Genomic DNA, 13,813 nt, shown 5'->3' with positions numbered 1-13,813 from the left:
TGAATTTTTATCTGTTCATATTTGCCATATACAGATGTAGATTTTATATTTTATTTCATAATTAAGTTTTCATAATGAAAAGGTTTCTGGATTATATGAGTCACATAGTTCAAATATTCTATCAAAGAAATGTAACTCCTCATTTTAGAAAGCGTGTGATATTTTTGTATCTAAAAAGCTCATTAGTCCTAGAATTTTTTTTAGACTATCCACAAATTGAATTACAGACTATATTTTGAAGAAAAAAAATCATGGGTTGTGAGGAAAAAGGATTGATTTATCAATTTAGTCATAAATACTAAATGAAGAAAGACAAGAGAGTGCTGCATCTGGAAACCATGTGTGTTAGAAAAGGATGCTCATTCCAACACTGGCCTCTGGTTTAGGCCTCTCTGTTTAGTTCTGTTCAGCCTTGAGGTTAACAGGCATAAGCTTCATTGTTAACTCTAAATTCAGATATTACCAGGATTTATATAATCTGTGGGCAAATTCCATTACCAAATGAGTTGGTTGCTCTACTCATGGAAAAGTTTGATTACCTGAGTCCTTGCATGCAGTGATTTCCCATTCTCTGTGTTAGCAGAGATCCATGACAGCGGATTTCAAGTTGGTTATCAGCCATCAACCAGTTTTTCTCCCTGAAGTCAAAAGTTAGTTTTCCTGGCTGATATTAATCTGGGACATACTTTTTAATTGAGAGCCAAGATCATACAACCAAGCTCATTTCTGGATGTGAATTTAAGGAACTATTTGGGAGAACCTCACTAGAACAAATAAAGGAAAAATATCAGGGGCACCTGATGCAGACTGAAAATTAACTACTCTGCCAGCTTCTTGTTGGATTGGCCTAAATCTTCCTGTATCACCAATTGCTTTTAATATGAAGATTTGGATTTCATTTGACTGGTATTGCAACATCATCTGCATAAAGATTTCTTCATGCAGTCTTCATTTCATGTGTGCTTTCCTCAGTCAAGGCCTAGAAACAAAGAATAATTTTTTTAAAATGAACAGGAACAAATTCCAAGGATGAGAAGATATCCCTCAGGAGTTTCAAAGGAACATGAACTGAGTAATATTATCAGGAATTCTATAGGCAACATTAATTGTTACCATTCCCAAACACTTGAAAAATCAGTCATTGGCTTACATGAGACACAAAATCTATAATATTTTCCAAGCATGGTTTTCAGATATCTTCTATTTGCTTTTGATTGCTGAAGTTGCTATGGTTTGAATTTCCAAGCTTTTCTCTGCCACAGCCTGTAAGCTGATGTTTTATCTATGTTTAATGGAAACTGATCTTATATGAACATACAGCTTGGAGCTGAATTTTCAGAAATGTCAGCTATTGTAAGTCTTGAGATAATATGATGAGACTTGGAGTTACAGAAGCAGGTAAGAAACCACCTTATGACATTTTGCTTCTGTGATTCAGAGATCACTTGAGAGGTTCCTTTCCCAAAAGACCCAAATGCGTTACTGTAAAACCTAAGACCTGTTCCATAAAAATCTTGCTTCAACGAGAGGACCATACCAGTTTGTAAGGGCCCAAGAATTCATCCCTTGGAATCTTTTCATCACACCTGTGGAGTTCTGCATCATGTGGTACAGTGAAGCTGATAGACAGCTCCACTTGCTGCCTCTCTATAAGAGAAGCAATAAACTCCAGAATGTGTGAGGGACCAGAGCACAGTACTGGAAGACTGATGCTTAAAAAGCTCATTATCTGTGAAACATGTTCTACTTCCTTCATCAGACTATAAGAATGGTGAATCTAAAGTAATTGTATCATGTCTTCCTTACAACAGTCTTCGTGAATTTATGTTCTCAACAGTTTTCAGGGAATTGGTATTAGACCTTCCTATGAACTGGGAGACAGGACACAGAGATAAATTACCTTGGACAAGTCTTCAAAGGAGTTGAACCTGGGCCATCATCAGACCACACACTTGTGCCTAACACAGACAGGTGGAATTCACTCTTTGTTTCCCTTTCACAAAAATAGATTTCCCTGTAATTACAGTTGGAGTTTCAACTGCACTTTTACTTTCTCCCAAAGAAGACAGTAGGTTCTAGCAGATTAATCTGCCTTTTATTTTGATCAGGCAAGTAGCCTGACTTTAACTGACCTGCTGTGATTTCTGAGTTGAGGAAAAGCACAAAAGGTTTTTATTAAAACCAAAATACTTAGCTTTTTTGAAACACCTTGCTTTGTATTTGCTTTCTACACACAAAACCTGTTTTACCCCTCCAAAACATTTTGATGAAAAAGATCCTCAAGCCTTACTATTCAGCAATTGGGCCTTTAAAAACAAATTTTGGATAATATGAGTTTTTATAACACATTTATATATTTATTTCTTGGATTAGTGTATTTAAGGGGCTGTGAGCAGCTGAGGGGACTGACTGCTTTTTCTAAACCACATGGGGTTCTTTTGGCATTAGTGATGAAGCTGTTCTATGCCAGTTAACTGAGGCTTATGAACAAAGAGACTTGATTTAAAAGTTCATGCACAGGTTACAGAAACACCGGTGGTGTGAGCAGGTTTTCTTCTCCTCGTCTCTTTTAAACGCTTAAACACCTCTTCTCCCAGCCACAGCTAACTCCAGCTAAGGGCCTTATACACGCCTGAAGACAGCAAAATGTCTGTGCTTCTGCTTCTCCAGCAAACCTGGACATAGGTCCTGTGGCAAGCCCTCATTTACTGCTTAATTCTTTTTACAGGCAGCAGGTATTAAACAAGCTTCTTGCAGCAGCTGTTCTGGGAAACACTGGCATGGCTGTAATCCCCCCGGCTGAAATGCTCCGAGGTATTTACTGACTCTCTCTGCTCAGCTGAAGAGCCTCCAAGTCACTGGAGCCAGACTAACTCTGGGCTCCTGGTGTTAGTAGCCAAATGTAAAAACAAATCAAAATATATATCCAGGATCTGAATTTTAGGCTAAGTAGGAAAAATGCCCAGATCAAAAACCTCTACACTGGGGCACCCAGGAAGGTTCTGTTAAGCTCTTGAGTCCTTTTCAAAACATGCCTGTTTTCTTCAAATTCAATTCAACTTTTGAAATGTAGCATATAATTTCAAACTGGAATTAGAAACATCTTTGCTTATGACTCAAAAAGATAAATTGATGGGGTTTTTCCCTCCAGTTTTTTGTTTTAGTTGAAACTACTTTTCAGATTCTTTTTCCTAATTTGGTATCTCTGAAGTTTGGGGTTTTTAAACTTTTATTTTTAAGCAATTTTATAAATAAAGTATTTACTGAAAAGCATCACCCAGCACTGGAAAATCTCTTTGGAAAGAAATATAATGAAAAATGTTCTCAAAGAAAACACTGAAAAGGAGCCAGCAAACATCCTACTGCAAGACGAACAGAAATATCAAAAAAATATAGACTTCATTAGACAGATCAATTCCTCATAATATCCTAATCTAATAATCAGGCTGACTAAGGGCTTTGTGTCCTTTGGTGAAAAGAAGGACGTAAGAAATAGCTGCATGCTAAAGTCCTGGTTCACTGCTTTCTCTCAGACACTTAAGTTTTATATTACAGCCTCAGCTGTATTATTATTATTATTATTATTTTTATTTTTAATACTAGGCTGCTTTAACTTCCTTATCAAGGGACTAGAGTTTATGGATTGAGCAGACAGTGTCCCAGCAGCTGAAGTTAAAATTTATTCTTATGTTATAGAAAAAGCAGGTCATTTTGAATGGAAAGCTTTTACAGTCTTTGTAATTAAGATGGGCAAGATGGTTCTCAACATTTTTCTTCCACAGGATAACTAGGATACTTGAATTTTTCTGTCTGGCTTGGGAATGAACTAGAGGAAGTTCTGATAGGAGCATAGAGATGATTGACCTTTCAAAGACTGGGTGGGATTTCAAGCAATACTGGAGTGTACTGTTACCACCTTAATTCACTCATTTTTATGGAGTCAGATCATAGCAGAGGATGATGCTGTACATAGAAAACACAGAGACACAATGAGGCTCTGAAGCAGCTTGTACAGAAAATCTCCCAGTGAAAGTTATTCAAGCACTAACATTATTTTTTCAGCCTCCCCTGCTTATTTTCAGCACAATATGGTGTCTTTGAAGAAATGTTAATGGTCCGGCTTTCTGTGCCATTGGAAGTGCTCTCACCTGGCCATGGCTGGGCAGAGGCAGCAAGGCTAAACCACAGGATTTAGCTCTGCCATAGGCAGTCACAATAAAGAACAAACCACAATTATCCCTGTGCATGTCAGGGTGGTTGGAGCTAGATGATCTTTAGGAAAGCATTCCAACCCAAACTTTTCTAAGATTATATTATTCTATATATAAGTACTTAGAAGTATTCAAATTACTTCCATGTTCTGGTTCTTCCTGGCATTTTTCCCCATTTTAATCCCTATTTCTACTCTTTTGAGTATCAGAATGCATGTACTGCACCAGACGAGGTCTTGCCATGACCGTGCACCCAGGCATTTTCCCCTCATTCTCTGTGGATCTCATATGCCTTCACACAGCTCTGCAACACCAGCAGCTCACAGTCGTGCTGAGTTTCTACTCTGCAGCCTGCTTCTCTTGTTTGCTGCTTTCAAACCCTCAGCATCCAACCCCTCCAGGAGAAAGTTTTATTACTGCCTAAATGAATCTTCTCACTTTTCATGGCACGGAATTTTCTCCCATTTCTATCTCTCTAACAAAAGGCTTTTCAATTCTTTCTTAATGGCATCCCCATCTTTCACTACAGTGACAGTGACTTCAAATGCTGTGTTGTCATGTTTTATTAGCTCACTTCTGGGTTTCTGTGCCAAAGTCATAATGAAAACATTACATTAAATTAGTCCAGGTTTGATCCTTGAGAAATCCCACTGCAATGTCCATGTGATCCAAGGCTTCTCGTATAGGTACAGCTTGTCATCTTCCATCTAAACAATTCTTTAGCCAAGTTCCAGTTCTTGTACTAGTTGTCTCCAGCCCAAGAAATTTCCTGTGACTCTGTCCCAAATACTTTACTGAAGTCCAGATATTTACTGCATTTTCCTCATGAGGAACTGAAGTGTTTTATCAAAGGGAGATTGAATATCTTTAATAGAAACATCTGGGACAATCTGTGGTTTTGTCGTACTTTCATTTGACTTTTTTTCCTTAATTAATTTTGTTTTGAGTTTATTACTTTTCTTCAAAATTTTCTTCAAGCCTTAAGTAATGCCATTAAGAGTATAATAGCCTTATCTTCTCTCTTTTTTTTTTTAACAGCAGAGAATGACAAGACTCCCAGATAACAAATTTGTTTTAAGAAGGAATCAATACAACAAATCTTTATGTGAAACCGTTGTGTAAAATGAACTCTTGTGTTACTCATATCCCATTAGCCTTGGTGTATATCTGTTATAGGGCATTCCTGAATTTCCAATCTACATCTGGCATAAATAAGACTAAAATGATATTATAAATTGACAAAACCCAAAAGACTACAGTTAGTGAATTTGAAGATGAAGGATTCTTGTCATACGAAACTGGAAATTGCGTACTCAGCTATATCACAAAAAACGGTGATTTGGTCACTGTCAGCAGTGATGTAAAGGATGGCATAAATTAGATGTGGGCTTTGGTGAAAATGCAAGATGAGCACATTACATTCAGAAGAAGACAGTAGATATTCTCTTTTTACAATACATAGTATAAAGTCCACTTGTGATATTTTTACTTTTGTTTGCACAGATGGACCTCTGATGATTTAACTACAGAATTACTTTTGACCATCACCTCTGATGGATGCTCTAACCATGACAGGCTGCATACTTCTGATCAGATACTTCTCCTTCCTCACAAATATATTATTGAAAATGGTACATGTTTACAAGTATTTGGTATCAATGTAGAGACATTTTTTTTCATCAAAATATCCAAAACTATTTTCTTAGAAAATTTCTGGTTCAGTTCTTTGGGCCCACTCAAAACCTTGAGGACAGATATAGATAAAACCACAGACCAGGGAGGCACTTTCCAAGCCATCACGATGGCAACTTTGAATTATTCAGTTTGTTTCTCTCCTGATGATAACTCATCTCCTGATCTGCTATAGGGAACAGAGCCCATGTCTTCTTGTACTCTGGAATCGGGAGCTACAGCAAATTCTTGGTCGTCTTAACTCCTGTTTTTGGATCCCAGAGCCAGATTAAATGAATATCATCCTTCATTTCTGATTCTAAACATTACTGTTCATATGGAGTAAGATTTGTTATACAAATCCACTTTAGTGGAAGACAGAAAGGATTTAAGGGCATCAGCCACCTTCACTGCCCTTGAAATGTGTGTGATGCCAGGTATGAGGTCATCTGGGTAGAATATGTAGATACTTGGATTCATAGGAGGCATATACAAGAATTAAAAATTGAACAAAACCAGTTCTGCAGTGAAAATGAAATAATTATATTAATCTGCTTTAGGGCAACTGATGTGAGATTAGAGCTAATCAATTAGCCACGCAGAACACATAATAGCCACTATAATAGGACATCATACAGAGGCAGCAGATGGATTTTTGAAGAGTAACAAAGAGACTTAGACACTAAATACATTGACTTTCATTATCTCTTCACACTTTTTACAACCACAGAGCAACTCCCTTGGCTGGCATACACTGACTTGGATCAGTTGAGCTGAGTGGAACTAAACAGATTTACAAGAGCTGACAGTCAGTTCCTTACACCTCTTTTCCCCCTCGTTCTGCTTACACAGCTTAGCTTTACTTGCAACTTCAAACTTTTTGGGTGGCCTCTACAACTTATAAGAGGAAATTCTATGCAGAAGTAATTTATTAAAAATAAGTCATTCCAAAGGTTTTCTTGGCTGAACATCTCCTACCTCCCCTGCACCTACACTTGGTGATCTATGAATTTCTTCACATCTGTGTTGGGGAGAGGTTTTCCATTATTTTTTTTCCATTTTATTTTCACATCAAAATATGTCATTTTTTTAATACATTTTCTCTGAATGCTTGCACATGTGAGTGGTTCTGCTGACTGTTATGTGGAAGCAAAAAACATTGCAGAGAACCAGTCCTCTGTGAATAGTCAAAAATGCTTAAAAGTACATTATAGCCCCTAGACATTAGACTCAAATTTCTGAATGATCCAGCTTGAAATCTAATGTGAGCTCCCATACTTCTGCATCTAACTTTGATAATTTTAGCTGACATTCCTACAATGACAGCTTGCACATTCAAATACTTTTTATAGCCCACAGAATTGTTTTATCATGCTTTTTATCAAATCAAGCAGAGAGAAAGAAAAAGGATTTTAAATTATTGATTTATTTAATGTTTCCCAGAACTCCTTTGCTATTTCTTTATATTTCAATCCATCACTAGGAATAGTGAGAAAAGGTTAAAACAATTGAAGGTGATGAAAATCTTCACGGTAATGTAGATACCCGTTTTTATGAAGCTGTCAAAAAAGTACTGAGATGCAAATTTTCAGTATTAATATAATAGCTTAAATGATTTTGTTATTCTTATTTTAACCCAAACATATTCTGGATTTACATATCTACCAAAAAAAGGTAATGTTTAATATGCATTATAAGCAACAACATATAGTTGTGTACTTTCACATAAAATTGCTTAATATATACATTTTTTAAAAAGGAAGGCATCTCATCCTCCAGTGTTTGAGGCTAGTAAGAAAACTATTAGACAGTGAAGGATTAATTCTGATGAGGACTGAATTGTTTGAACATTAAAGCTGCCACTGGTTTGTACAAACTGGTTTGTTTTAATTGTTCTTAGCAAGTATGTCCTGGATTGCTAAACATGATTTTAATTTATAATGGTATTAACACAGCAGTTTGTTGCATTGTCACTTTTGGGAACCATGAAATGAGACATGAGAGTTACCGGATTTGTTTGTAGGCACATGGGAAAGTTTCATCACAAAAATCATTCTCTTGGGACCGAATAGTTCGGACTTGGATTTTTAAAATAAAAGAGGACAGATACTAAATGTTTCAGTAAAATTCTGTTTTGTATTGGAGTTTCTGTTGGAAGAAGAGCCTAGAGAGGGTGAGTTTGGATTTATGTTTGTTGTTTGTATTGCTACAGAAAATCACAAGTGTGCACTGGGATCCCACTGACAAACCTGTGTCCTCATAGCAGTCATTCTGTCTGCAAAGTACTTTTCCTTATTTCTCCACCTGTGGGAATAGACTGAGGAATAAATCAGGGAATTGCTCTAACTACATCATGAGTGTTGCGTGAAACTACAAATCTGCCTCCAGCATTTCCTGCAGCAGAGGGATACACTTTATACCCCGTGTTGTTGTTGCACAGCTCCCCGTGGGGATGATGGCAATGTCCTCACATGTGCTGCTGGTGTGGAAGGTGGGAGTAGAACTGCTCCACGATCACCTGGACAGCCTTTTTCACCGTCTTTGGATGCATCTCATGTCCTCAGGGGCTGTGGAAAGGGAGCAAAGCTTGAGGAAAGGCTGAGGGAGCTGGGCTTGTTCAGGCTGGAGAGGAGATGACTGTGAGGCGACCTCATCCATGTTGGTAAGTATCTGAAGGGACAGTGTTGAGAGGATGGAGCCAGGCTCTGCTTAGTGGTCACAAACAATGGGACAAGAGGGAACAGGCAGAAACTGGAACACACAAAGTTCCACCTGAACATGAGGAAGAACTTCTATGCTGTGATATCACTTCTCAGTGATAGGGACTTCCTAATATAAGCCTGATTTTTATGATTTTTTTCTTTCCATTTGTTTAATCCTTATTTTAATTCCTGTAGGCTTTTGACATCCACCACAGCATACTACAGTCTACACCACAGTTTAACGCAGCACTGTGTGAGCAGATGTTTTCCTGGGACCTGACACTGGGTAGTTTTTTTGACACTTAACTGTTTAATGCATCACAGGAAGAAACAATTCCAATATGAAGGCATCAGGAGTAGCAGAGATAAACTGTATGATGTACAGATGTGATAAAGAACCTAAAGGACAACTACTATCACAAAAGTAACAAAGAACACAGACAACCTCAATGCTTTCCTTTATAGCAGCAACCTGTCCCAGAAATACTGATTGTTCAAACTATTCAGGATGCTATGACTTTATTCATGACCTCCACTTTCAACTGCTCTGTGAATGCATTTACTTGTCAGGAAAAGTCTGTTCTTTAGCATCATCACTCTGAAATTGCATCACAGTGGCCAAAAGAGCTGGAATCTTGGATCTTCTGCACACTGAGAAGGAAAGTTCTGTAAAACACATGAAATGATTTTGAGGTGAGTGGCAGAGAAAAGGCAGGTGGATGTTTTGGCAGTACCACCTGGACAGTGTCAGGGATAGGGGTTGGGTATTCTGCTCACAAAACCCCATGCCAGCTGGGTTAGCACAGCAGGCAGAGCACTCATTTCTGTGAATGTACACTCAGAATTGTTTCCAGATTGTCCAGCCTGGCAAAGTGATGCTGAGTAGCATTCAGTCATAGCAAACATCTCCCTGCCATTTTCATTCCTGAGAGTTTCCTGTGCCTGACAAAAGCCCTGCTGTTCCTCAGGTGAATATGTCTCACAGGTTTCTTGTGACAAATCTGCACATATGCTGCAATACGTAAACAGCAGCATTGGCTTTCCCTGCAAATGTTCAATATGCATCTGTTAATAGGATCAAATTTTCTTCACACGTTTTCCAATCTGCTCAGGCTGCTTTGGCAACAGTAGTGTTCCTGCTAGCAAAACACCCTATCATTGTGAAACTTGTAAAGATGCTGGTTTGCCATGAGAATGGTTACAAAATGTTTTAGTTTGGCATTCTAGTCAAGAGCTGAACTATTATCTAAGCTGCTTGTTTCCCACTCCATATTCTTGTTGGGAGCTGAGAACTCCATAGTTCTTTCCAGTACAAATGAAACTCTATCCTTCTGTAGCAAACAATTCAGTGGCAATTCTCTGTGATAAATAAAGAACATGAGCCCTTATTGATGCTTATGTGCTATCTAAATTGTTGGGATTATTATTCAATATCCTTACTTCATATACTATACTTCAGGATTTAGGATAATTGGGTAGTTTTGTTTCCAAACTGGAAAACTTTGGATAAAATCTAGGCAAAGCTAATTATTTTGTCTTTCAGAATGAGATTCAGCTCATGGACTGAACCTAAATTTAGACATCTATATGTATATCCCTACTTGTGAAACTATGTGCTGAGGTTGCAACTGTAGTGGCAGCATATGCAGAGATGTATTGGAGCACTTCAGATAGCACTAAATTCCTACATTTAAGCCACTGCTTTGAGTCCAGAGTACTCAAAAAAAAAAAAAAATCCTAGAGGAGAGGCCTATATTTAACTTTACAAAACTAATAAGCATGAAACTTGTCAGTTCAAATGAGAAAGATTAGTAAGGTTAGCAAGGAAGCATGAAAAGCCCCCAATTACAGCTTGTTTACAGGACAGCAACACAGTTTAAAAGAACATTCGAGGAAATAAGCATGGTTTCCCATTATTTTGATACTTCCTTTAGCATCTGAAAATGCAAGTGTGCCAACACAGTGGTGAATTGGAACATAGCAACTCTTGGAGCATTTTAAGAACATTAAATTAAAAAACACTGGGTTGAATAAGTAAAAACATGCCCTCCAATCTGTTTCGATAGTTTATTTTATAGCACTGCCAGACAACACTATTTGTAGACTTCAAACTTTTTGAGTAAAAAAAGTTAACAAAAGTATGTTCCTTTCATAAAATGGTCCAGTTCCCTTTGCACATCAGAGTATGTTCTCTGTAGATGTGTGAAACTGGAAAGGCGCTGGGTTTGGACACACAGTCGTCTCCATGAAGAGTTTCAGGCTGTAGTAATCATCCTCTCTGAATTAGATAACCCTCCCATGCTGCAGCATGACTTCTGCATTTCACAGCTTTATCTGCATTCTCCCTTTATCTGATGGAAGCAGACATTTTTTTACATAACAAAGCTGTTAATTAGTTCTTGAAAAGATTGATAGGGACTTGTTTTGTAATAATTAGAGTTAATGCTATTACTCCTGAGGCTAAGGCTGTGCTGGAACAGAGATTTTTGTAGTTAAACACAGATTCAAAGGCACTCCATAAACCAACATGTTTTATGAAGGTTTAATAGATATATGCATGCAAAAGCTGTGTATACCAAGTGTGTCTTGCAATAACATATTATGTGAAGGTAAAACAAATTTTCAGATGATGTAATGGAATACAGTATAGTAGAGTAGTTGTATTTCTTACAGGCATCTGAATTTCTAGACTAAATTCTCTGTCTTTATACTTTTGCATATCCAGTGCTAGAAATAAAACAATTTAGCTTTTCTGTGGAACTTCTAAGATAAACACCTTTCTAAGGCTAAAACTCTGCCTTCAAACCCCTAGGTAAAACTGTCATTTGCTTGACTGGGTTATTTGGATGGTGAGCACATAACAGGAGGTATCGATAAGTAAGTCAGACAGAGGAGTAATTATCCATACCCTTTAAAACATAAAAATAGTCATTTAGACTCTTCCAATTTCTTTTGTCAAGAATAAATGCGAGGCAGGCTTTTGTTTAGCACTTCTCTGAACTGTTGCCTCTTCACTGGCGAAAACAGGGACTTCAGAATCACAGAATGGTTTGGGTTGGAAGTGACTTTAAAGATCATCTGGTTCCAACCCCCTGCCATGGGCAGGGACACCTTTCTCTAGATCAGATTGCTCAAACCCTCATCCAGCCTGGCCTTGGACACTTCTATGGATGGTACATCCACAACTTCTCTGAGCAACCTGTCACCACCCTCTCAGGAGATAATTTCTTCTTAATATCTGGTCTGCACCTACACTCTTTCATCTTTATCCTGTCACCTGATTTCCCTTTATCCTGTCACCACAGACCTGGACTGAGATCTTCCTCGAGCCTCTTATTCTCCAGGCTGAACAGCCCCAGCCCCAGCCTTTCTTCACAGGAGAGGTGCTCCATGCCTCTGACCATTTCTATGGCTCTCCTCTGGACCCATTCCAACAGGACCATGTCTTCCTTGTACTGAAAGCCCCAGAGCTGGATGCAGCACTCCAGGTGGGGTCTCACAAGAACACCATAAGAGAACTGTGAATTAAATACAGAGAAATCATTACCTCAGTATACACTTGCTGGATTAAATTTATATGACTTAAAAATAGATATGGAGAGTAATAAGCACTGTCTGAGTTTTAATCTGATAAAAATGTGTTCTTAAAATACTATACGAGAAGAATATATAATTAGGAATCTGGCCCAAACTTTACTGACTTAAGAGAAATAACTATCACTGAAAGATTTTACTAATATCACAATTTTATGTATTTGTTTTGAAGGAAAAGAGGCTGTTTTAATATTTAAAAGTATCTCCACCTTAAATCCATCTGCAAAGTACACATTCTCCGCATTCTAGATCCATTTCTAAACCTAACTCATCTGAAAATAAATCTACTTTGTTTATGTTCCTATTCCATGATCTCTGCTTACTTGCTCATAGTCTCTGATAGACCTGAAAATGACTGCAAGAATACTTTATATCTGTAAGGTGTAATAAGTGCCACAAAAATAATTTTTTTTGGTGATACATACCTGCTACTCATACAGTTACTTAAAAACTGCAGAAAAGCCCCAAAATATAAATAGTATGGGAAAAGGAGAAGAGGGAGCGACTGCTGACAAGTTATCATGATACATGAGCTTCATGATACATGGGCATCAAATACTATACAAGATGAGTGCTCAAACAATCAAAGGGAGGTAACTATTAACATATAATTAAACAACAGAACCCATGAAATGTTGTGGACAATCAGATCAAAAAGCACAACTGACCAGTACATGGAAGGAAGGGACCGTGGGAGGACCTCAGACTTGAACAACCCCTGCCAAAAACTTGATTAGAAGCTAAAATGGCCTCTTCAAGTGTGTTCTTGCATAAAAATACCACTTGCTTGCCTTTTTTTTTACTGTGATTACCACTGTTGGAGATCAGATCCTGATACGGATGCACCCTTGGTCTGTTCCAGGACTGTGGTTGTGAGGTCATGTGAAATTGTTTTTTTTATTTAGACATGGTGTTCAATGTACTAAATCAGAAGGTGCCTTCCTGTTCAGATAAGGTATGAATGATGGAACTTAAGCAGGGGAAAATTCAAAAGCAGATTTCAAATCCTGACTCTCTGGTAGTTTATATGGTAGTTCAACCCAGCATGTAAATTAAGCAGAACAAAGCCTGGGTGTGGGCTCTTTGGGCAGACATGTCCTTGGGAGCCAGACTGGACAGATGGCCACTGTGCTCTGGTGCCAGTGGAGGAAGCTGGTCATTTAGAAAAGTTTCCTCCTCTCCTTCCCAAACTTGCTAGCATGTGTCAAAGGGAGTAGGCCTTCTGAAGTCCCATTTTTGCATCTCTGGAACAACTGGCTTGCTCTGACCACTGAACTATAATAGCTTATGGGTCCAGTGCTCCAGTATGAACCACTTCATCTGCTGTTTGACTCTCGGTGCTATAACACTGCTTTCAGCTTTGAAAACAAGAACAAAAGAAAGTGCCTTGAGAGTGTGGAGCTATGAAGTAACCACATGTAATATTTCTTAAGCACATTTGTAAAGCTACAAACTGATCTCTTGCTAAAAAGAGAACACATTCTTGTACAAGCAGTATTCCCTTCTCCTTAAACTGGAGTACAGCTGTCCCAGTCTTGACCTCATCCAGCTGTACAGAAAGTTTTCTATGTGATAAATACGACTTAACTTCAGATGTTAATAATTTCTCCTCTATTTTTTCCAAGTCTTGTTTCT

Source organism: Corvus cornix, chromosome 1A (assembly GCF_000738735.6).
Source record: "Corvus cornix cornix isolate S_Up_H32 chromosome 1A, ASM73873v5, whole genome shotgun sequence".
NCBI classification, from domain to species: domain Eukaryota; kingdom Metazoa; phylum Chordata; class Aves; order Passeriformes; family Corvidae; genus Corvus; species Corvus cornix.
This window is presented reverse-complemented; position numbering follows the sequence as displayed.